General features: G+C 38.0%; 1 protein-coding gene across 1 annotated transcript in view; it reads right to left on the reverse strand.

The window, feature by feature from the left end:
• LOC117327474 overlaps nt 1-23651 on the reverse strand; it is a 42666-nt gene extending 19015 nt beyond the window's left edge. The window contains exon 1 of the mRNA XM_033884478.1: nt 23445-23651. The gene's annotated coding sequence lies outside the window, so the exon portion shown is untranslated. The remainder of the gene's footprint in view (nt 1-23444) is intronic.
• Nucleotides 23652-27628: the final 3977 nt, after the last annotated feature.

Consider the following 27628-nt stretch of genomic DNA (forward strand, 5'->3'; position numbering starts at 1 on the left):
GTGACACCAGCTCACCCTTACCTCCAACACAAATGACACCAGCTCACCCTTACCTCCAACACAAATGACACCAGCTCACCCTTACCTCTAACACAAATGACACCAGCTCACCCTTACCTCCAACACAAGTGACACCAGCTCACCCTTACCTCCAACACAAATGACACCAGCTCACCCTTACCTCCAACACAAATGACACCAGCTCACCCTTACCTCCAACACAAATGACACCAGCTCACCCTTACCTCCCAACACAAATGACACCAGCTCACCCTTACCTCCAACACAAATCCTGATAAAGAGTGTAGAGTCAAAAATGAATCCACTGCATCACAGAGTCGTCCCGTCACTATGGGACTTGCCAGTGATGCCAAGGGTCTAAAGTGCTGATGCCTTAATAATGCATTCAAGGATTTGATTATTATATCAGGGATCCTTCTTTTGGCCTGATTGTGATTCCAAGACTAAGTTCCAATATAGTGTGTGTCTACTGAATAACCATTCTAACTAAAAAGTACCACCAAAAGTTTCTTGTATCCACATATCGCGCATTCAATGACATTTATTTGTTGAAATATAATGAAATAAAAAAATATATAACAACAGCTTCATAATGTATTCTTTAATTTTGAAGTTTGTAATTGGGGGATGGGGATTACTATAAGTCCACTAGAAAACTGTAATGTATGTCAATAGTTGGTATAAATTGTATACCCTTATGTAATGTGTCGGCCAACTTTTAATTTGAGCTTTAAAAATGATGTAATTATAATATTATACATAGAACTTAAACATGTAAACAACTTCCACGAGTTTCATTTTATTAAATCTACAACAAAGGTGTTTTTGTTGTGCATGCATATACAATGACTTGCTCACAGTGTATACGAAGAACTCATTGAGTGAAGTGTGTATTGAATAAACACCTACTTTATAAACATAATCATTAAATGTTATAACATCCGTCCTATTCACAATAAACCCATTTAATGCTAGTCTAAGTTGATTTTTTAATATAGCGCCCATGCATACCACAATAAAGTTCTTTCACGTGAAATATATTATGTAAAGTGTGCAGAAATCAATTTTAGATTGTATACACCATTATAGAAGATTACGAAGTGTTTAAGATATGAAAATTCGAATATCAAGGTAAATATACTCCAAAACATAAATGTACTTCCATTAATTGATCAAATCACACATGGGGAACAGATGTTCACCACGCCGTAAATGTCGGTGGGGACTGACTAGAACTGTCTTTGAACAATTCTTCCGGCCTTTTCATGATACCGAATGTCTAGGTCTATCTCTGTACATAACCTACAGCTATGGGTCATGAGGCAGACAAATAGATATTAGGTAGTAAGAGCTCAAATTGCTCGTGATGATAATATCGTATATACATGTATTACAATACTGTCGTGCAATAAGTGTCGTAATACCCTATTATATTGTCCAAAACAATAACCCAGTAACCCTTAAAAGAGACGATATTGTGTTCCCTATTGTTTCAAATGAAACGCCACAAGATCGACGACTTGGTGTAACAAGCTTCTAGTATATTGCAGTGTGACGTCACGAATATGGCATTTTATCGCACAAGTTATATTCATATGAAACTTTCCAAGATTATTATATTAGCTAGTCATACATGAAATATGTTTTACTTTTTATTTAAATTTGATACGAAATTTAAATTGAGATAGGATTGCCTATGCAGTACACTGTCAAAGTGGTTGTCGTGTGTTTAGTTCTAATTGAAACGAATATCCATGATACAGGGAGTTCAAATAAGTACAGCCTGCACTGATTCAGTAAATATGACATTTTTCTGTTAAAACGTGTTCAGATTTAAAGTAGATTCAACAGGTAAACGTAAATCAGTCCTCTTGTTGTACGACTATTTTGGAGAAATAGCATAATAGAAAAGTTCTTGATTGGAATATTGATCACAATTTTACCTTAAAAAAGTGAAACTGTGGTCTTTCTCCAACAAATACCAGCACTGTCAGATTGATGCATGCACATGCCACATAAAATGTTCTCCGTGTCAATAAAAAATCTTAGCTGAGTTAATATAAATATACGTTACCCTACATCAAAGAAAGTGTCGTAAATAATTCAAGCCATGGAGCCGAGGCAGGTGAGAGTTACATCTAAAAAGAAATCTGGAGAACGGACACGGCATGCCGATATCCGGATTTTGACAGGATAGCTACTGGATGTATTATATTCAGGGAAGATTATAGATAACCAAACGCGCCGCTAATTCATTTAAAAACAAATCGTGTTGTAAGTTGTGAAGTACACCTCCTAGACACGATTGGTAGGTGCAGTAACGATACTCCCAGTAGGTTTAACACCTTACTTCTCACACTATCCTCAGTATCAAGACCCAACATTAAGCTATATCTCCCAAACATGAATCTTCTCCTTGTCAACGTATCTCTGAGAATTATTGTTAGAGCGTAACGATTGGAATTTCATCAAAAACTATCACCGGTGTTAGGGGTTAATGAAGCTGGTAAAGTAGACAAAGAAATGATGACGTGGTTCATAACTAAGATACATATAGAAGGCAGAAAACAATATACAGTGTATAGCATTTCACACAAGCTTTCACGATTTAAGGACACACTCTGTTTGTATGTCTATTCTCTGTAACTATTTATCTAACAGGTTTGTATAAATGACACATAAGCTATTAACACGTTCAATATACGAAGTAAGAGTTAGATACAATAGAGCTAATATGGACTAAACTTCACCATACTGCTGGTTTAGGCTTCTAGGACTCGTCAATGTTGATCAGAGAAGGCGATCAAAATTTTTACTCGAAATAGGTCGAAAGATATGTCGAAATCTGGATGGGAAGGTGTAAAAGACCAATACTTAAATGAACTTCGAAATGTTCTTCCTCGTACAATGTAACATTTAAACAAATCATAGATGTACCGCTACCAAGCATGGATGTTTGACAACATAAAGTTAATCAACGATAAGGTACATTGTATGTTCATTATTTATAATCTAACATAGAATCTTTTCATTAATCAACCAAGGAAAGACAACAACGGGACACTCAGGCCTGAGAAAGACAAAACAAATGGAAAGACAGCTACAGAAAGACGTAGCAAATCTGTCCAAAACATATTGATTGTCATCACAAATTGGACGTTTCTTCAGATAGAACTTACATGTAAGAATAAAAAAAAAATGGAGATCATAATTAACGCATACCACAAAATACATTTCCCATGAGTAAGACTCGTTTGTTTAAAGGTCATTTTTAAAGCTGAGCGAAGTAATTGAGCACATAGCGAAATGAAATATTCCTGGTTGTACAGTATATACGTGGCGTCTATTTCATTGGCGATGTTATCCAGTCGTACCCTGGGCCAGAATACAGGGACTGACTGGGGTCCACTTACAATCCCACAAAGGAACCAGTTAGGTTTACCGATAACCGACAACTATTATCTTAGAACTTAACACGTGAGACGATAAGTAAGGGGAATAAACTTGTTTCTAACTGTCTTCAATTCATTTATGACAATATTGTGTTTGTTCTAAATCTAAGTCAAAGATTCTAACAAATACACAAATTTTGTCAATTAATGTTTTTGTTATTATCAGCACGAGGCGAACGTTTCATGTCGGATGATAATACCATATAACTAAAATTCAGAGATATTTACAAAAATGAATAGTTAAGAATATACGTTAAATGTTATATGAAATTTATCTCAATATATTAGCACAAATTCATATGATTTGTCATTATGTTTATTTCGAAATGCATTCAAGCAATGCCTGCTGACACTGAAACAACTATAAGGAATAGTGACATTGAAATAAAACCGTACTTCTAATCAAAATCGAAAAACGATGGCAAGATATGAACTAAAAATCTATATTTACATGGAGATACTTGAAAAGTACAAGGGGGATAAGACCATTCATTCCACAAGGGCAAGCGTCTTCTGCTTCGTCAACGACACAGCCACATTTTAGGTCAAATCCGGCTTAAGTCATATTCTCTAAATGGGAACTACTGAGATGACAACGGAACCACTAGGTATATCAACAAGCATCGAATACGTCTGACTTTATATCGCACTCGGAAGTCAGACATTTTCAACTGAAATTGAGATATCGACCATCAAACATTCCGATGGTCCCCGATGTTCCCCGATGATCCCCGATGGTCCCCGATTGTCACCGATGGTCCCCGATTGTCCTCATTGTCTCACATCTTCAGTCAGTAGCCAACAACTCTCACGGAAATCGTGCTAATGAGAACAAATCCTTAACCATGGAATCAACTGGGACATGTAAACACCGTCAGTGGGAGAAGCAGGGGTGTTACTATCTAGAAATGGAAAAATTAACAATTAGGTCATTGAAATGACCGCGCTTATCATACAGCTTGGCTGTAAACTGTCACTACTGGTAACGTTGTAAGTAATGATCGAGGTATGCGCTTGATGTCCCTGGTGTCCAGTAGTGTCTATGTAGGTAATACATTCAATGATCATACAGAATATTCAACTTATCAAGATGTTGTCAAGCGAAGAATCTAAGTAACCCTAATGTAAGCTCGAATAGTCATAAATGTATAGTCAGTTCTGTAGTGATCACAAGACTTTTAAGGCCGTATTAAAATGATTTTTTCGCTATTTTCAAAGGTAGAATAAACTCACTTAAAATGGATATCTTGAAAATAAAAGTATTGCAGATTTTTACATCATGTTTCATTTTCCTTCGAACAACTTTGATTATACTAAAGGGACCATGAATTCCGGCTCACTTCTCTTTCAAACTCGAACTATCTTGAAGTTTCCACCAAGCCTTCGTCGTTTTGAATTACAACTGAAAAACTTATTACCGTGGTTGATAGTATTTACCAATATTTTCCTAATTCATCATGTTTTTAGAGATTACCACATGGCAGCATTTCAAGATGTCAGGTTTAAAATATGAATTTCTCTGTGTTGTAATAACATTCATGTTTCACTCGGGCAGAAATAATATAAATCTGTTCTGTTGCGTCATTCAGAGCACGTCTCGGGCTTAGCCGCAAAGCTACCTAGATATTTATAAACCAATTTGTCAGGTAAAACATCTTTATAAGCCGTTTAAGTATTCAAGATATCCAAAAGGGATTTATGAATCAAGAATAAAGGGGCTCAGGACTTCGTATTCCAGTAAGGCTGAAGTGTCACTGGGAGATCTCTGGTGTCCGCCATCAAAATTGAAATGTAGTTGTCCGATTTAAATCTCTTATATACAATTAATTTCGTTTCAGTTACTCCGTATAGGAAGTCTTTAATCCAATCTTATCCATGTGGAATAAATCCAAACAGGAAGATGTCTCACTTGTATTATTGCCTAATATCGCGGTATCTTCTATCACGTGTGTCATAACAAAAAAGGCATACTAATATCTCGGTCATTTTTTTAATGTTTACTAACATTCGTCAGTAACGAAATGAATGTAATAATTTGTCGACTTTAGCTGATAATAATGGTGCCCAAAGACTAACCCGTATATAGTGGAATAATCTAATAATATAATCTCGATGATGTCTCCTTTCCTTGTCAAACATACAGATAAAACTGTATTCATGCAGATACAATGTGGTGTAAATGTACAGAACGTATGAATACGTCAAATGATACGAATACAGTTTATTCAAATGGTTGACATTGTTGTCAAGGTAACGTTGTTGTCAAGGTAACATTGCTGTCAAGGTGACACTGTTGTCAATGTGACATTGTTGTCAAGGTGACACTGTTGTCAATGTGACATTGTTGTCAAGGTGACACTGTTGTCAAGGTGGCACTGTTGTCAATGTGACATTGTTGTCAAGGTGACACTGTTGTCAATGTGACATTGTTGTCAATGTGACATTGTTGTCAAGGTGACACTGTTGTCAAGATGACACTGTTGTCAATGTGACATTGCTGTCAAGTAAAAAGCAAGAGAATACCGACATCATTACAAAAACGTAATTCTACATATCATCGATAAAACGGGGCGAAATATAAACAAAAATCAAGATCTTCACAGAGGGAGCCTTGGAAAAGTCAAATCCGTGTAAAGTCACATTCTAAAAATGAGAACTAAGATGGTGGCAATGGAACCACTAGTCGTGTCAACAAGCATGAATCACGTCTGACTTTATGTCGTAACAAGAAATAGAATATTTCCAAATGGGATCATGATAAAGCTTTCTGATGTCCTTCATCAACATGCATCTCTCAAATTTGTCATGAAAATGATATCCCTAGCATTGAGTATCAAATTAGGACAGGATTGTATAGTTTGATTGTTTTCATTTCCAGCTTAGGTTCTAGGTGCGCATCCTGAGACTACAGGGAATTAAGTGTCATCTAGATGATATATTGGTAAGTGAGAAATACGCCAGATATTATATCATGTGATTAATGGTTTTATTTGGATATGATTCCGGTAGTGTGTTTATGGCAGTTTGCCGCCCGACCCAGAGAAGGGTGTATAGCAGACAGGTCTCCAGGTACGAATCGATACAAACATACACTATCTACCTGTGTATCTATAATTATCATCACGTATCCCGCGTGATAGTGGGGTATAAGGAACGGAAGGAGAAAGCGATAGTAGAGGGGCCATATATGAAAATTATTATTGAGTTTAAAATATATGTCGTTGATATATGATATGTAATCTTATACCAAATGCAATGAAAAGATGTAACTATAACGTGCATGTTTAACGATAGTTCCCGATATCTTTTTTATATTCTGTATATTTCTAAATCACATGTGAACCATGGTACGTAAATTAAATTCGAAAGACAGACGAATTGAAATACGAAACATGTTTCAGTCTCAATATAAAATGTCTAAGCACGTAAAATCTTAATTACAAGTTACGTAACACAGACTAAAATACTACGGACACGGTTTCACATCGGCGTTAAGTAGTTCGAACAGAGAGAAACTGAAGTAGGCGGTGAATAATGATTGGTTTAAGTGTATACCTGGACCAGGGGTCAGTAGAAAGTCGTTTATATCGTGAGTCTGATTCGACATGCACCTTAACATATTGGCTTTCCCTGTAAAGTTCTTTTCAAAGTGCGTGTAACCGTTAGGATCATATTGCATTGAATTATTTAAAAACTGGTTACTAAATAACTTTTCCAATGGTCTCCGTGCAAATCTTTACTTTGTTGGTATCTTGCTTTTGTTTTATCGGTAGTTGGCCTTGTTTTATCGGTATTTTGGCCTTGTTTTGTTGGTATTTTGACCTTGTTTTGTCGGTATTTTGGCCTTATTTTGTCGGTATTTTGGTTTTGTTTAGTCGGTTTTTCGACCTTGTTTTGTAGGTATTTTGGCCTTGTTTTGTCGGTATTTCGGCCTTACTTTGTTGGTATTTTAGCCTTGTTTAGTCGGTATTTTGGCCTTGTTTTGTCGGTATTTTGGCCTTGTTTTGTCTTGTTTAGTCGGTATTTTGGCCTTGTTTTGTCGGTATTTTGGCCTTGTTTTGTCGGTATTTTGGCCTTGTTTAGTTGGTATTTTGCCCTTGTTTTGTTGGTATTTTGGCCTTGTTTTGTCGGTATTTTGCCCTTGTTTAGTCGGTATTTTGGCCTTGTTTAGTCGGTATTTTGGCCTTGTTTTGTCGGTATTTTGCCCTTGTTTTGTCGGTATTTTGGCCTTGTTTTGTCGGTAGTTTGCCCTTGTTTAGTCGGTATTTTGGCCTTGTTTAGTCGGTATTTTGGCCTTGTTTTGTTGGTATTTTGGCCTTGTTTTGTCGGTATTTTGGCCTTGTTTAGTCGGTATTTTGGCCTTGTTTAGTCGGTATTTTGGCCTTGTTTAGTCGGTATTTTGGCCTTGTTTAGTCGGTATTTTGGCCTTGTTTAGTCGGTATTTTGGTCTTGTTTTGTTGGTATTTTGGTCTTGTTTTATTGGTATTTTGCCTTTGTCTTGTTTGTATTTTGGCCTTGTTTTGTTTTGCTTTGTCCGTATTTTGACCTTGTTTTGTCGGTATTTTGGCCTTGTTTTGTCTTGTTTAGTCGGTATTTTGCCCTTGTTTTGTCGGTATTTTGGCCTTGTTTAGTCGGTATTTTGGCCTTGTTTTGTCGGTATTTTGACCTTGTTTTGTCGGTATTTTGCCCTTGTTTTGTCTTGTTTAGTCGGTATTTTGGCCTTGTTTTGTCGGTATTTTGGCCTTGTTTAGTTTGTATTTTGGCCTTGTTTTGTCGGTATTTTGGCCTTGTTTAGTCGGTATTTTGGCCTTGTTTTGTCGGTATTTTGCCCTTGTTTAGTCGGTATTTTGCCCTTGTTTTGTCGGTATTTTGCCCTTGTTTTGTCGGTATTTTGGCCTTGTTTAGTCGGCATTTGGCCTTGTTTTGTCGGTGTTTTGGCCTTGTTTTGTCGGTATTTTGGCCTTGTTTAGTCGGTATTTTGGCCTTGTTTTGTCGGTATTTTGGCCTTGTTTAGTTTGTATTTTGGCCTTGTTTTGTCGGTATTTTGGCCTTGTTTAGTCGGTATTTTGGCCTTGTTTTGTCGGCATTTGACCTTGTTTTGTCGGTGTTTTGGCCTTGTTTTAGTCTGTATTTTGGCCTTGTTTAGTTTGTATTTTGGCCTTGTTTTGTCGGTATTTTGGCCTTGTTTTGTCTTGTTTTGTCGGTATTTTGGCCTTGTTTTGTCGGTATTTTGCCCTTGTTTTGTCGGTATTTTGGTCTTGTTTTGTCGGTATTTTGGTCTTGTTTTGTCGGTATTTTGGCCTTGTTTAGTTGGTATTTTGGCCTTGTTTTGTCGATATTTTGGTCTTGTTTTGTCGGTATTTTGGCCTTGTTTAGTTGATATTTTGGCCTTGTTTTGTTGGTATTTTGGCCATGTTTAGTCGATATTTTGGCCTTGTTTTGTCGGTATTTTGGCCTTGTTTAGTCGGTATTTTGGCCTTGTTTTGTCGGTATTTTGGCCTTGTTTAGTCGGCATTTGACCTTGTTTTGTCGGTGTTTTGGCCTTGTTTTGTCGGTATTTTGGCCTTGTTTAGTCGGTATTTTGGCCTTGTTTAGTCGGTATTTTGGCCATGTTTTGTCGGTATTTTGGCCTTGTTTTGTCTTGTTTTTTCGGTATTTTGGCCTTGTTTTGTCGGTATTTTGGCCTTGTTTAGTCGGTATTTTGGCCTTGTTTAGTCGGTATTTTGGCCTTGTTTTGTCGGTATTTTGGCCTTGTTTTGTCGGTATTTTGGCCTTGTTTAGTCGGCATTTGGCCTTGTTTTGTCGGTGTTTTGGCCTTGTTTTGTCGGTATTTTGGCCTTGTTTAGTCGGTATTTTGGCCTTGTTTTGTCGGTATTTTGGCCTTGTTTAGTTTGTATTTTGGCCTTGTTTTGTCGGTATTTTGGCCTTGTTTAGTCGGTATTTTGGCCTTGTTTTGTCTTGTTTTGTCGGTATTTTGGCCTTGTTTTGTCGGTATTTTGGCCTTGTTTAGTCGGTATTTTGGCCTTGTTTTGTCGGTATTTTGGCCTTGTTTTGTCTTGTTTTGTCGGTATTTTGGCCTTGTTTTGTCTTGTTTTGTCGGTATTTTGGCCTTGTTTAGTCGGTATTTTGGCCTTGTTTTGTCGGTATTTTGCCCTTGTTTAGTCGGTATTTTGCCCTTGTTTAGTCGGTATATTGCCCTTGTTTATTCGGTATTTTGCCCTTGTTTTGTCGGTATTTTGCCCTTGTTTATAGATTTGGAGTTAGACGTACGGATTCGTATTAGTTTCGGTATCCTCTGGTGTTTATCAAAAGTCCCATCATTTCGAGAAAAAGTTATTACATATCTATGTTTCAAAAAAAGTAAAATAGGTAATACCTTATGGATCATTAGCTTTAAGTATATTTTCATACAGTGTTTTTCGTCTGATGCCTTGTGATTGAAAGGGATGGATGATGAAATCCTACAGCTTTAAGTACATTTTTACATTTCAAATTGAGTTAATGAATACGGGGATGGAACCGAGCAGAAGTCAAAGATGTCCCTTTCTACCTATCATAGATACAAAATGTAGCTTAAAGTATAGTTCCATGCAGTTTAATTCGTCTTATACCAGGTGATTGAAAGGGGCGGATGACGAAATCCTACCGCGCAATAGTACATTTAAAATTCTGTCAATGAATTCAGGGATGAAGCTCTAGGATAAGGTTAAATCGCAGGTCTGCAGTGCAATTTCCCGTCACATCACGACCATTTAAACTTGATACATGCGAGCAGGATATTGGAGTGTGACTTTTATAACCGGTATATAATACGGATACGTCTAACAGTTATTATTTTGAGATTTCTTTCCTTTTGAACAGATGGTAACACGTATTCTAACGTAACGTAATAAATCAAATAGATGCCAACTGTCCACGGCAGAATTACTGCCATTTGTATTCCAATGGATGTTTAACTGTATCATACAGTACCGTTATAAATCGGTTATCTGGTACCCAGCCAACCATATTCGATAGTTGGGATATTAAGGAAAACATATTCCACAACACGTATGTCCGGCTAATCTAATAGTCTACTTTCCATTTAATTTGACGAATTATAACTGTTTGAACGGCTTCAATCTTAAATCACATTCTGAAATATCACCTGTACACTCTTAAACGATAAATCCCGATTAAACAGTTCTCGGGTGCCGAGAACAGTAGGCCTTTGAGGCTGGCGCCTGTCGTTACCTTGGCGACGATGTGAAACGAGAGGTGTGGACATCGGACCCCTCCGTCAGAGAAAGGAGGAAGTTTGGGGGGGAACTTTTAAAGAAACGTGTCCCCGACCCTTGAATAAACCCAAATGTTTATAAACCGTGTTAAAAACGGAAAAAGGGGGGGGGTGGAAAGGCCACTTATTTTAAAAACAACGTTTTAAACAAAAACAAAAGGGTTGTCCTTTTTTCTTTTTTAAAACCCAGTTTTAATTAAAAGAAATATACAGATAAACAATTAAGACTATTAATTGGCCTTTTATGCCTTACGTTTGCACCCTTATACTTAATAAAAATAATGTTTACTTTTGAAAACAGTTTACATACACAAACATACAATAAACTTAAAAAAACTTTTGGCAAAAACCTTTTAAAAGGAAAACACCATCCATAAAAAAAGTTTTTATTTTTCATAGACAACACATTTTACAGGGCCACCAAAATATAAAAACTATGTTATAATTTAACAACACACGTGTACACCGATCACCGTTAAAAAAAATTTTTATAACATTACGTGAAACAACCTTAACCCCCGTAAACCCTTTTTAAAGAAAAACATAATTGCCCCCAAAAACCCCAAGGTTTTTTGGGAAAAAACGTTTTTAAAGACTTTAAAAAATTTCCCAATTTTAATCCCTTTAAATTTTTTAAAAAAAAATGTTCTAAATTTTAAAATTAAGTTTAAATATCTTCCTTTAACAAAAAAGTATACCGTTTTTTAAAAACCAATTTAAACCCAAACCCTTTCATTTTCAATTTTATTCTTTACCATTTACAAAAACCATTTTAAAATTTTTAAAAAACCCCTTTACACTTTCAAAACAAGCCAGGTTTAAAACCCTTTTTAAAAAAAAAAAAATTAAAAAAAAAACCCACCTTTAAACCCCAATTTAAATTTGAAATTTTACAACAACGGAAAAACACCGACCAAAAAAATTTTCAAAATTTTTAAAGAAGCGAAACAACTTTCAGAATAATTAAACGGTCCCAATCAATTTAAAACTTTTTAAAACTAAAAAGGTATCAGTAATGGGGGGGGGGGGGGGGGGGGGGGGGGCAATCATGCGTTATCTACAGAAGACATAATGCCGTCATTGTTAGTACTAGATCGTGTTTTAGTTGATTAAATATCCAATATTTGCTGAATAATACTTACAGTTTTATGAGTTAAATGAGTTATAATCACGGTTGAGAAACAAAACGGGCCACGTGATACCTGACCTACTGACCTGTATTACGATATTGATCTTTATGCCATGGCAGTCTTGTCCAGTCCACTTATTTCATTTTATCTTAAATACATTGTATTTCCATACTGCTTGTCACAATTGATACAAGAAATAGCCACTCATTGAAAAAGTTTACAATAATGACGGGAATATAATGCCGAGAGGTGTTTGGACAATTTAAAAGCATTAAAGTCGTATGGGATAAATCAGCGTCGATACCTTAAAGTACAAAAACACTGTTTAAAAACGGATCACGGATTAAAACGCCACGGTTTATTGGGTTTATAGGACAAAACACCCCCCTTTACCCCCGACCACCATAATAAGGGGGGGGGGGGGGGGAAAAAAAAAAAAAAAAAAAAAAAAAAAAAAAAAAAAACAAAAAACCCACTACCGATATAAAAAGTATGTTTATTATTTAATGACCCCCCGGAACCCGGGATAGCGTATAAACGTAAAGTTTTAAACCCCCCCCCCCCCCCCCCCCCCCCCCCCCCCCCCCCCCCCCCCCCCCCCCCCCCCCCCCCCCCCCAAAAAAAAAAAAAAAAAAAAAAAAAAAAAAAAAAAAAAAAAAAAAAAAAAAAAAAAAAAAAAAAAAAAAAAAAAAAAAAAAAAAACAACCCGTTTTACACCGATCCCATTTTAAAACGTCACTGTTTTATAGTCATAGACAACACACGTGTTCACCGACTACGCGATATAAAACGTCACTGTTAGTAGACAACACACGTGTAACACCGACTCACGCGATATAAAACGTCACTGTTTATATAGTCATAGACAACACACGTGTTACACCGACTCACCGCGATATAAAACGTCACTGTTTTATCAAAGTATTTTTTTAAGGTTTCCTTAAAGCCAGTAACCCCCAAAAGGGTGGAGCTAATTCCAAGAAACCCCCGCGATAATAAAAAAATTTAAAAAAAAATCCCCCAATTTTTAAAACAAAATTTTTAAACCCTGGGGATTTAATTTTAATGCATACAAACGGGAAACAAACCAGGACCCACAAAAATAAAGGGGGTCATTTTAACCAGGACAACACTTAAACGGGACCATAAGGTAACCCCACTGTAAATGGAAAAAACCCCTTTACACCCTTACCCATCAGTAACGGTAAATTAAGGCAACCACTTTACTTTACCATAAACAGGGGCAGGAAAATATCGGGGGAAACCTTTTTAAAAACTGACAGGCAACAACCAGTGCAAACACTTTTAAGGGGCCAACCGAAAAATTTTTTTGGGAAAACCCAAAAACCCTGAAAAAGGGGAACTTGAAAGTTAAAACCCCCCATAAAACTTAAATTAAAGGCCAAACCCCCTCTTTATTATATGACAACACACGTGTATACACCGACTCACCGCGATATAAAACGTCACTGTTTATATACTTACTTAGTAGACAACACACGTGTAACACCGACTCACGCGATATAACACGTCACTGTTTATATACTTACTTAGTAGACAACACACGTGTTACACCGACTCACGCGATATAAAACGTCACTGTTTATATACTTACTTAGTAGACAACACACGTGTTACACCGACTCACGCGATATAAAACGTCACTGTTTATATACTTACTTAGTAGACAACACACGTGTTACACCGATCTCACGCGATATAAAAACGTCACTGTTATATAGTCATAGGACAAACACACGTGTTACACCGACTCACGCGATATAAAACGTCACTGTTTATATACTTACTTAGTAGACAACCACACGTGTTACACCGACTCACGCGATATAACACGTCACTGTTTATATAGTTATAGACAACACACGTGTTACACCGACTCACGCGATATAAAACGTCACTGTTTATATAGTTATAGACAACACACGTGTTACACCGACTCACGCGATATAAAACGTCACTGTTTATATAGTTACTTAGTAGACAACACACGTGTTACACCGACTCACGCGATATAACACGTCACTGTTTATATACTTACTTAGTAGACAACACACGTGTTACACCGACTCACGCGATATAAAACGTCACTGTTTATATAGTCATAGACAACACACGTGTTACACCGACTCACGCGATATAAAACGTCACTGTTTATATACTTACTTAGTAGACAACACACGTGTTACACCGACTCACGCGATATAAAACGTCACTGTGTATATACGTACTAGTAGACAACACACGTGTTACACCGACTCACGCGATATAACACGTCACTGTTTATATAGTCATAGACAACACACGTGTTACACCGACTCACGCGATATAACACGTCACTGTTTATATAGTCATAGACAACACACGTGTTACACCGACTCACGCGATACAACACCATGTTGAAATTATAATCAACAGTTTAAGTTTGGTTTTCGAAAATGTCCGAGAACATTCTTTTTTTTTCAAAGGAAAATTCAGTTATATTGTTTAAGAAGCTTTGTAATGTTATACATTTCTCAGAATATTTATTTCCTATAAAAATATTTCAACATCTCAAAAATTAGAATTTCCCCAAAATGATCTTTCTTTTCAAGGTAGTAGTTTCTTCATGTCTTCCTTTTTGTTAAGTCTGTGTACATAAGTATCTCAGATTATTTCCTTTAAAAATGTAATTTCAAAACTAAATGCTTTCTGTCTATGTTTCTTTAATTGTTCCTGTTTGTTGTTCTGTATTAGTTCAGTTGTAGGTTTTCAGAATACCCAGTATAAATGTAGTGTTGAACTGGCTTGTCCTCAAATACAAGCCAGTGAACCCGGGCCAAGAGAGTGGTATGTTCTAATTCCCTACAGAAACAAACCCGACGATCAATAAGGAAAAATTGTCCAAAACTAAATAGCCGAATTATTATAACGAGTATTTGGTTTTAACTGGGAAGGTTTAACGTGTAATGAGCATACTTAAAGCTGGGTACACATTGACACGGCTAGGACCACACTCAGTAAAGCTGGGTACACATTGACACGGCCAGGACCACACTCAGTAAAGCTGGGTACACATTGACACGGCTAGGACCACACTCAGTAAAGCTGGGTACACATTGACACGGCTAGGACCACACTCAGTAAAGCTGGGTACACATTGACACGGCCAGGACCACACTCAGTAAAGCTGGGTACACATCAACACGGCCAGGACCACACTCAGTAAAGCTGGGTACACATTGACACGGCTAGGACCACACTCAGTAAAGCTGGGTACACATCGACACGGCCAGGACCACACACAGGTAAAGCTGGGTACACATTGACACGGCCAGGACCAAACTCAGTAAAGCTGGGTACACATTGACACGGCTAGGACCACACTCAGCAAAGCTGGGTACACATTGACACGGCCAGGACCACACTCAGTAAAGCTGGGTACACATTGACACGGCTAGGACCACACTCAGTAAAGCTGGGTACACATTGACACGGCCAGGACCACACTCAGTAAAGCTGGGTACACATTGACACGGCTAGGACCACACTCAGTAAAGCTGGGTACACATTGACACGGCTAGGACCACACTCAATAAAGCTGGGTACACATCGACACGGCTAGGACCACACTCAGTAAAGCCGGGTACACATTGACACGGCTAGGACCACACTCAGTAAAGCCGGGTACACATCGACACGGCTAGGACCACGCTCAGTAAAGCTGGGTACACATTGACACGGCCAGGACCACACTCAGTAAAGCCGGGTACACATTGACACGGCTAGGACCACACTCAGTAAAGCTGGGTACACATTGACACGGCTAGGACCACACTCAGTAAAGCTGGGTACACATTGACACGGCCAGGACCACACTCAGTAAAGCTGGGTACACATTGACACGGCTAGGACCACACTCAGTAAAGCTGGGTACACATCGACACGGCTAGGACCACACTCAGTAATCCACAATAACGCCTAATTAGTAAGGAACTTGTATGGTCCTAACGGCTAATATACAGGTGAGAGGTCACGTGGAGAATCGGAGTGCTGACATTCCCACGGACAGTCACTATAACATTGCTGTGTCGTACTGCCTGATCAAATGAGGCGACTTATGTGGAGGTCATGGATAATTAAATATTTCTGATGTGATCTCGTGCTTTTGGGACATTGAAGATATCAAACGCACTCAAAACACTAAGGATTTAGTTCTTGTCTAATATGAGAAATTCCTTAAAGACAATGACTTTTTGTTTTGTTTGGAATTCAACGTCCTCCCAACAGTCATGGTTATATACCCTAGATGAGACCAATAGAGGAAAGTATACGTATATCAAGGGGAGATATCAATTAAAGAAAGAGAAATAAAGACCTAAAATGTTATAATGGGGACACATATCTATGTCTCGTTAAGACCCCTTATGTTGGAGCCTCAGAGGAAATCCACCGATTCTGAAGCTGTCTCCTACAATCACATGCAATGTTCTTCGGTGTTCTATAAACAGAGACGATACCACAACAGCACTGCTCTAGTTATCTATGACATTAATACAGATTTACGAACAAACAACAGTGGTGTACTGGAGCGGTAACACAAGTAAGATCACGTCTTCCTGTCAGACATAACGACATTTCTCTTATCTCACGAGATGAACAATGATGTGCATGTACAATTCGTCAACTGGTATTATGCATGGATAGAAAGGCGTCTTGAAGAAAAAAAAAGTTAATTATGTAGGGCGTTTAGCTAATGTCTGTGTGTTATTGTCATCATATGATGTTTCCAACTCCTTTCGCCGTTCATTATAAACAGATTTATAAGCACATTTTTTGTATTCGTTTTTTTTCTTTGATAATTGCAGCAGTAAGTTACCTTGAACACAAGTTCCGGACGGTGAGAAATAAGCATACTAAAAGGTGGGTAGTGTGCAGTATTTAACAAACTAGGATCATATTTAGGTATTTGACTATTGTTGCGAGAACAATATGAAATCATAGCACTATCGTATAGGTGTTACTATCAACACATGTTATAACTGACCCTTTAAATCACCCTTAATGACGAAGTCTGACCTTAATAGGTATACCCTGTATACCCTGAAATAATGCCACACTGATTGTGTCCCTTTACGATTCAATGAGCGACATTGTTTTACATTATCGGCATATCTACAACTCTACACAACTGGCCGACATTTGTGAGATGTACCACTCGATAAAACGGTTATATTTGTCCCACGCTGGCTTTTGATGTTTATTATTAGTAAATATCAATATTTACATGATTGTTCTTTAAGACTTTAAATTGACCAATATATTTTGTCTTAAACTCTAAAACTAGAGGAAATTATTGTTTCGTGCACATATGCATATTCAGAAACATTGGTTACGTAATATTATTTTCATTTGCATAAGGACATAAGAGACTTGAAAACAAAGCAATATCAAACAAACAAATAAACAAACGACAAAATGCTTAACCAATTCACTTTCATTAAAATTCAAAGAAAACTCCATGCTATAGTTGTGTTCTCAAAAGTCAACACTTTGACTAAAAATTGAAATGATAAATATTACGTCACATTCGTCAGATATACCAAGCATGAATCTACAGATCACCGCCAGTATCTGTAATCTTAACTGATGAACATTTAAACTGAGGAGTATTCCAGCTAAAGTTCCCAGACATACCCGTGGGAACCCGAACCAGTAACAATCGTATTGTTTGTATACAAGGGTAAACCTAATCCTGATACATTTCAATTTAACACTATGTCGGGTCTTGTACCTGGTAATGATAAGGTCTAATTAAATATCGGTTAAAACAGGTAAAAATCTGATCTTATACTGCAACTACTAACATAGCTACCCCCTCCCTAGGACGGTCACGTGCGGATATATATCTACGTCTGAAGAGCTATCACAGGATATACTTTTGACAGCTAGTTTGTGACAATTATTTGACATTTAAACTCGTCCGCTATTTACCACATACCTGTTGATTGGATTATAGTCCAGGTAAATTCGCTTGAATGCAATCCAGGTAAACATGAAAACGTGTCCCCGGTTGACACATTGTATAAAGTTCTAGTGTCAATATGTGTACGTAGTAATAATATTATCGGAATGGAATCTCTACCAAAATCCAACTCTGGAAATCCCGGCCGAGATCACACAAAGGTCCAGACGTCACCGATATTTGCGGCACTACAATTCTCAACGTGTCTGCTTTCCCTTACGTTGAAACAAGATTAAAGCCAACAGGTGCGAACACATTGTGGTCGATAGGTTATGATATTATTGATGACATAGGAATGAATACCTGGTTTATCGGTGTCTATTGGTGACGTATATACCGGGGTAGCTGTCGACACATCTCATTTACTAACAAATCATTTTAACAGCAACAAGCATATTCCGTTATATTAGCCTTGATACACCAGTTATGGGACGACAAGGCCGCTCCGTTCTGGTCTTGATAAGGAATCGCCATGGTAATATAAACTTAATGTCTGCAATCCAGGTTGCCTTAAAAGGTTTTAGCAGATAGATTTTCGTATTATTAACAAAATAATGAAAGAGTACAAACTTGTTTTACAGGTTTTTCGTTCATCCTATTTGTTATTTCGCTAAATATTAAGAGGTAAATAAATGGTAAACAGAAAATGCATGTATAATTAGTTATATAATGAAAAGGTCGGCAGGAATAAAACAGGGTATGGTTCTCTAAATGTAAAACATGTTTACTATTGATGATTGAATATCAATTACACGAACTCTTGGCTATAAATGTTGTTGAAAGACGAAGGTTTGAAAGCGAAGACTAAACGACTTGTAAAGAACCGTGACCTGAAATTCAATCCATTGACATACGTCTATCAATCAGTGTGCACATCAAGTTTTATTGTTGCTTTAGAAATTAATGTAGATATACAGTGTAATTCTGACATCATAACAAGCCTGGAAATGGCTTTCCATTGGTGTCGGACTGACGGTTAGGCCAATCATGATAGAGATTAACAGTTGGAGTAATGGTAAGGCCAATTATGATAGAGATTAACAGTTGGAGTAACTGTAAGGCCAATTGTAACAGTTTTAACAGTTCATTTTAACAGGGGAACAAATGGTAATCCGTTAGTGTCTGACTGATTGTAAGGCCAGCTGTAATATAGATTAACAGTTGTTTTTTAACAGGGAAAAGATGGTAGTCCATTGGTGTGGGACTGAAGATGAGACCAATTGTAAAAAGGATTAACATTCCACTTTAACAGGGGAACACATGGTAATCCATTGGTGTGGGACTGATGGCGAGGCCAATCCTAACAGAGATTGCTTCCCTTTTTTAAGAGGGGACAATATGGCAGCAAGGAAGTAACGAAAGTAACAGGATTAACGAGCCAATTGTAACAGTTTTAACAGTGCCTTTTAATAGGGGAACACATGGTAGTCCATTGGTGTGCTATTGACATTTATGAAACTATACTCTCTGGGATATTACAAAGTTGATGCAATATAATCAATTTTGTCGTATTTTAATCGAACTATATAAAACAAGTGAAAATATAACAAAGTATGGATTTACTCGGATACTACAGAATGTCCGAGGAAGGAGAACAATGTTTTCGTCACCTTCTGATTAATTGACAACATCCGCCATGTAAATCTAGGCTAGATCCAGTTAATGACAGGTTCTCTAAATGAGAACTGGGGTAGTGACAATCACCAGACATAGTAAAGTGCACAACACACGGGACCTCATATCACACAAGGAAATAGAATATTCCTTGATGAATAAATCTCGTCATCAGAAGTAACTATAAAACGTTCAAATGTTTTCATTTCCGGAAACCAATATATCACCAGACTGATTATTTTAAATCCATAATAAGCTTCATTATTTATAGGGTTGCGCAGAACAAGTCATAAAACAAACTTTTGGCCCCCTCGACAGATCTCTTTGAAGTCCTAATTTGATATATTGTATATAGTAATTGCCATCACAAGAGTGCTCTTCTTCAGAATCACCCGAGATACCCAAACATTTTGACAGAAGACAGTGTCTTTTCAATTTACACAAATCTTTCCCTATAAAAATGTTTCGGTCATAAATCAAGACCCCAAATGGTGTATCTTTAACCCTTTTTGTCGTACATATATACCATGACGCCAAGGTTATCAATATAAAGGAGGAAGTGGCTCACAGTCCCCACGAAAACCAAACACGACAGTCTGATAATCACTTGATGTCAAAACAACACAGGGAATCGAACAATCGTTTTTTTTTCTATCCAAAAGTCGATAAAATGGGAACGAAATATTACCAAATTTTAGATTTAAATGGAGACCATTGGGTAAACAACAGAGTAATAACAAGACCGTGTGTTTCAGGATATCAAGCGTCCTCAGCTTCATCGACGATACCGACCATGTATAGTCTAATCCAGATTCAGTTAAAAGCAGAATAAAGACAGTTGAACGTTTTCATCGTATTTACAGGTCATAATTCAGGTATTCTAATAGTGACGATCGTCTACACATCGTCTACATGTCGATCGTCTAAACATCGTCTAAATGTCGATCGTCTACATGTCGATCGTCTACATGCCGTCTTTTCGTCGATCGTCTACACATCGTCTATTCGTCGTCTACATGTCGATCGTCTATATGCCGTCTATTCGTCGATCGTCTACACATCGTCTACATGTCGTGTATTCGTCGATCGTCTACTCGTCGTCTACATGCCGATCGTCTACATGTCGTCTATTCGTCGATCGTCTACTCGTCGTCTACATGCCGATCGTCTACATGTCGTCTATTCGTCGATCGTCTACTCGTCGTCTACATGTCGATCGTCTACACATCGTCTACATGTCGATCGTCTACTCGTCGTCTACATGTCATCTCCATTATGACTGTGATGTTTATCGAATCTTACAAACTTTAATTAGAAAGAATCCAGAAACACAAAATGTTCGCTAGGTACATGTACAATCGTTGTTTCAAAACCAGTGATAACACAGTATATATGCTATAGAAATATGTCATTCGGACAGAAACATCATTATTAAGATGCTAGAACAATTACATGTGTATTGGATCAATATGGTTCACGTTCATAAGCGTGTTATTTAGGTATATCTGTCCAACAACGAACTTAGAAGACTAATTGTGTCATCACAAATCTTATAATGCAACCCAATACGTACCTTATGGGCTGTACATAAAGGGTGTTTAAATAACAACTTAAGTGGTATAAATACCTATAATGTCAGTACCTTAGGTTCCAACGTGTATCACATATCATACGAGGACTTTCAAGGGACCTGAATTCCTGTAGTCTCAATTAGACTCCGAGCCGAGAGGCGGCTCTGTGAGGTACAAACCGTTAAATCAGGATTGGAAAGTACCCAAAAGTACGAAAAGATTCCGACCTGAGAGGGGTATTAATTTATAGGCCAGCTAGAGCTTCGTCGACATTACTGAAGTGTCCTCCACGTGATAGGTAAAGAAACTATATACTATGTATAGAGATAAGTTTATGTGTAGAAAGTGGCTATCGGTCGGGTAGGCATATTTTGTTAATAATGTGGCCAAAAATTATCAACAGCCATTGAATGGCGATACACACCTCACAATAAGCTCTGACAGACGTACTGGGCTATCGGCGTGATAAACTGGGGACTACAGCTATGGTTCAATAGTATTATGTACAGGTTGTTAGGCAGGGTATAAGGTTCCATGTTGACTATCTGTTTCATTAACTTAAAGTATTTGATATACACCCTTTTTCTTTAAATTAATTGCTTGCATATGTAACCTGCTTTGATTCCAATTATTATTTTTCGGTATAAATGTGAATTTATGCAGTATCTATCGAGAAAAGTGATACTCTTGGTGTGCCTTTTCCTAGAATGATATACGGTGATAATTGATTAGTTAGTAAGTTGTTTAACCATGACAACCTTATTCAACACGGCAAGGACACAAAGTTTGGAGATTGATTACAGATTAAAACGTCTATCCGCCGTAACGTAGCAATCAAACGGTCTTTTAAGTCTAATTATCACATTACTGCCAGATGACTTTATTTACACGAGCTTTATTTAACTTCTCCGTTACAGAGGTTCGTAATAACGGTCTCGATCTTATTTGATAATTAGACATAATTGGATTTTTATTTGATCTACTGCCGAATGTGTAATGGCCGAGCCAATAATCAATTTGCTTTAGACGGCTATATGCTATTTAAATGGTTATAATGTAATTTCTTGTCATTGTCCGCTTATGAGTTTAATTTGTCAACTACAGTCGCGGGATTCCCGTATAAATTGATCGCATTGTGAGTTTTTATCAGCGACTCTTGATATCTTGAGTTGGTAAACTTAGACAGCGTTCAGAGTTTATTTGAAATATCAGAATGTATTAGTAATATGCTTCCTAATAACAGTTATTTGATTTCCAAATATGATTTCCTATAATTAATCGTGTGATTTTTTTGATTTTTCAAGTTAATGTTCGAGTCATACTTGGTAGAATGGGGCGTGTGGCTGCTGATTAGATTTCAAATTCAATTACGACGGAATATTCAATACACTATTGATCATTACATTTTCACTATAGATATTTCTATTTTCACAGTTAAATAGACCAATATCAGAAGTATTTATGTACATCCAACAAAACAACCACATACATACAGCGGCGTCTCCCGATAAATCGATTGGTTTTTATGTTATATTTGAGAAGTCGTACACTTTTGCTGACCCCACAACACGTCTTTGATGTTACCCCGGGAGTAGTAGACGGTCGTATTATATCGTGGATATGGTCCCAACGTCCTCTAAAGTCACCAATAAACACATTAAAATAAAGACACACATAAAGGTCCGCTTTTAACGCAATCAGTGGGTGCGGATATTACACGAGTTTCTATTTAAATCAGAGACACGATCTGGGTATAGACGATAGTGGAGGGATGAGACAGTTAAATTTAATGTGTAGCGGCAAGGTCAGAATAGGGGCAGAAGGCCATTAAGATGTAGATAGCGAAACCCCTAAATGTGTATTGAATTTAGATATCGATTATGTCACTAAGTTTTGAATTCCAATACAGAATTATTACCTTCTAGAGAAGAATGAGCAAGAACTATTTCAGATTGACTTCTGGCACATAGTATCGTTATTCCAAATATTTTAAACTCTTAACGAACTGATTTTAAGCTCAATTTCAATCGGTTTAAGAAATAATCTCTATTTGGTTTGAAACTATGTCTGTATTTTAAAATTGTTGATATCTGTTTGTACAACGACGGGGCTGAATGGAAAATAGAAGCCTGTGAAACCAAAGTTCAGAGCGATTTCCTTGTGTCAAAACTTTCCTTTTCATGTAGAAGTGTTAAATTTTGTTTGACTGACCAAGTTACTGGTCAGATAATGTCCGTCAGCAGGTCCGGTTGGTCTACATGCAAACCTAAATACCGCTTCTATTGTACGCTAATCTCAAAATACAACTCTAACTACTCCATATTAATCCGTGCTAGATCTGTAATCAAACCAACTTACCTTTAGGAAAACGATACCGATCCTCACTGACTTTCCAATAAACAAAACTTGTGCGATTTCTACATTGTTTTTAGCACCCAGTAATCACCGTTACCTTGTATATATCACCTCGTTTAGGTATTGAATCAGGTGACAGGTATTTTACCTCGTCAAAAGTCACTTTCTCTGTGTATGATAGTTCTCTATGGAGGTACGCTTTAAGACTGACTAAAGGTACACATGTAAGTAAGGTATACCGTTAAATTACCTATAAATATATATACCTGTATATTGGGTGGAAAGCGATCACACCATAGGACCATGTACGTCGTCAATGGACAACTGCACCAAGTATCGGTCGACCTTTAAATCTCCACCTTTTAAACTCAATTTGGGTTATTTGTTTTACTTTAAATACGACATAAGTCTTATTTCGATAACTGAAACTCGGATAACTCGAAGAGTCCGTTAACTCGAAGTATTTCTCTGGTCTCTGCCAAAATTCCTCTTTGCCATATTAAAAATTCGAACTGGGTCCTTTTTGTATGATCTATATGTTGTATATATTTTTTAATGTAATTGACAAACAAAACACAGTTAAAACTAAAATTCGAACTCTGATAACAGGAAAAATGTGGATATCCCGAAGTTAAATGTTGGTTCCGACATAACAAAATCTGTTTAAAAAGTACCGCTAATCAAATATGACATGTAAAGAACCACCTCCCAATCCCCTTTTTTCTTCAGAAAACACAAAATATTTCGACTTGACTACATGATAGTGTTCATGAAAAAATCATGAAATGAAATTAATCAATTTCAATTTTTTTGGATTCCTTTGTGTTTATGGTTATATACGTTTCTGATTTGACCCAATATCAAAGGGATATCTGACTTTGATATTATATATCAAACTTATTCATTAATACATATCATGATATGGTCAGTCGATGACCAACATTTCCTGGACTCGTGACCGACATCAACTGGGTTTATGAGTATCTTGGCGTGGAGGCTGAAGCGTGGAGGTTGAAGTACTCGATAAAGTTGTGATAAAACCCCGGGAGGTGACTGGTTAGGATCATAACTCGTCCACAAAACATGTACCCGAGTACCAGGGCGCCCTGGTATGGGGCGTTCTGTTGTTATGGACTGGAGATAAAGTATAGAGTAATTATGGAGATGCGGTAACCGAAACAGCGAATGGTCAACATAAAACGGGGATAGAAATAGGCAACTAATTAATTTTGTGTCATAACAGACGAATAAACATCAGTTTGTAACATTTTTTTTACCACAGGAACTATCTATGCTTCGACATTCGTTATGGAATATATACAACAAAAAATAGAGAACTAACGTCAGAAAGAAAACGTGACTGACATAAACTAATCAAATAAATTGTTTTCTCTCAATACTTAAAGACAAAACTGAGTTTGTTCTCTGGATACTCAAAATAAAACTAGCATGTCTCTTTGTTAAAATACTACACACATACACTTTAGACAATATTCTTATTTTTATCTCAAAACAAACAATACCACCCTGCACCATCCATACCACCCTGTATTACATTACATCAACATACGCCCCATACACCGCCCGGTATTACATTACACCATCATACACCCCATACACCACCCTGTATTACATTACACCAACATACACCCCATACACCACCCTGTATTACATTACACCAACATACACCCCATACACCACCCTGTATTACATTACACCAACATACACCACCCTGTATTACATTACACCAACATACACCCCATACACCACCCTGTATTACATTACACCAACATACACCCCATACACCACCCTGTATTACATTACACCAACATACACCCCATACACCACCCTGTATTACATTACACCAACATACACCACTCTGTATTACATTACACCAACATACACCACCCTGTATTACATTACACCAACATACACCACCCTGTATTACATTACACCAACATACACCCCATACACCACCCTGTATTACATTACACCAACATACACCCCATACACCACCCTGTATTACATTACACCAACATACACCCCATACACCACCCTGTATTACATTACACCAACATACGCCCCATACACCACCCTGTATTACATTACACCAACATACACCCCATACACCACCCTGTATTACATTACACCAACATACACCCCATACACCACCCTGTATTACATTACACCGACATACGCCCCATACCACCCTGTATTACATTACACCAACATACACCCCATACACCACCCTGTATTACATTACACCAACATACGCCCCATACACCACCCTGTATTACATTACACCAACATACACCCCATACACCACCCTGTATTACATTACACCAACATACACCCCATACACCACCCTGTATTACATTACACCAACATACACCCCATACACCACCCTGTATTACATTACACCAACATACACCCCATACACCACCCTGTATTACATTACACCAACATACACCACCCTGTATTACATTACACCAACATACACCACCCTGTATTACATTACACCAACATACACCCCATACACCACCCTGTATTACATTACACCAGCATACACCCCATACACCACCCTGTATTACATTACACCAACATACACCCCATACCACCCTGTATTACATTACACCAACATACACCACCCTGTATTACATAACACACAACATACGCCCCATACCACCCTGTATTACATTACACCAACATACGCCCCATACACCACCCTGTATTACATTACACCAACATACACCCCATACACCACCCTGTATTACATTACACCAACATACGAACCATACACCACCCTGTATTACATTACACCAACATACACCCCATACACCACCCTGTATTACATTACACCAACATACGAACCATACACCAGCCTGTATTACATTACACCAACATACACCCCATACACCACCCTGTATTACATTACACCACCATACACCACCCTGTATTACATAACACCAACATACACCACCCTGTATTACATTACACCAACATACACCAGCCTGTATTACATTACACCAACATACACCCCATACACCACCCTGTATTACATTACACCAACATACACCCCATACACCACCCTGTATTACATTACACCAACATACGCCCCATACACCACCCTGTATTACATTACACCAACATACACCCCATACACCACCCAGTATTACATTACACCAACATACACCACCCTGTATTACATTACACCAACATACACCACCCTGTATTACATTACACCAACATACGCCCCATACACCACCTTCTGTCACGAAAACCACCTTTTGTCACCCTACACCACCTTTTGTCAACCTTAAACAACATTCCTTCATCCTACACCACTTTCCGTCACCAAAACCACCTTCTGTCACCCTACACCACCTTCTGTCACCCTACACCACCTTGTGTCACTCTACACCACCTTCTGTCTCCTAACCACCTTCTGTCACCCTTCACCACCTTCTGTCACCCTACACCACCTTCTGTCACGAAAACCACCTTCTGTCACTCTACACCACCTTCTGTCACCCTACGCCACCTTCTGTCACGAAAACCACCTTCTGTCACTCTACACTACCTTCTGTCACTCTACACCACCTTCTGTCACTCTACACCACCTTCTGTCACCCTACACCACCTTCTGTCACCCTACACCACCTTCTGTCACGAAAACCACCTTCTGTCACTCTACACCACCTTCTGTCACCCTACGCCACCTTCTGTCACGAAAACCACCTTCTGTCACTCTACACCACCTTCTGTCACTCTACACCACCTTCTGTCACCCTACTCCACCTTCTGTCACCATAAACCACCTTCTGTCACCCTACGCCACCTTCTGTCATCCTACACCACCTGCTGTTTCACCCTACAACACCTTCTGTCACCCTACACCACCTTCTGTCACGAAAACCACCTTCTGTCACTCTACACCACCTTCTGTCACTCTACACCACCTTCTGTCACCCTACTCCACCTTCTGTCACCATAAACCACCTTCTGTCACCCTACGCCACCTTCTGTCACCCTACGCCACCTCCTGTCATCCTACAACACCTTCTGTCACCCTACACCACCTTCTGTCACCCTACACCACCTTCTGTCGCCCTACACCACCTTCTGTCACCATAAACCACCTTCTGTCACCCTACGCCACCTTTTGTCAGCCTACACCACCTTCTGTC

This window comes from Pecten maximus, chromosome 5, assembly GCF_902652985.1.
Source record: "Pecten maximus chromosome 5, xPecMax1.1, whole genome shotgun sequence".
NCBI lineage: Eukaryota > Metazoa > Mollusca > Bivalvia > Pectinida > Pectinidae > Pecten > Pecten maximus.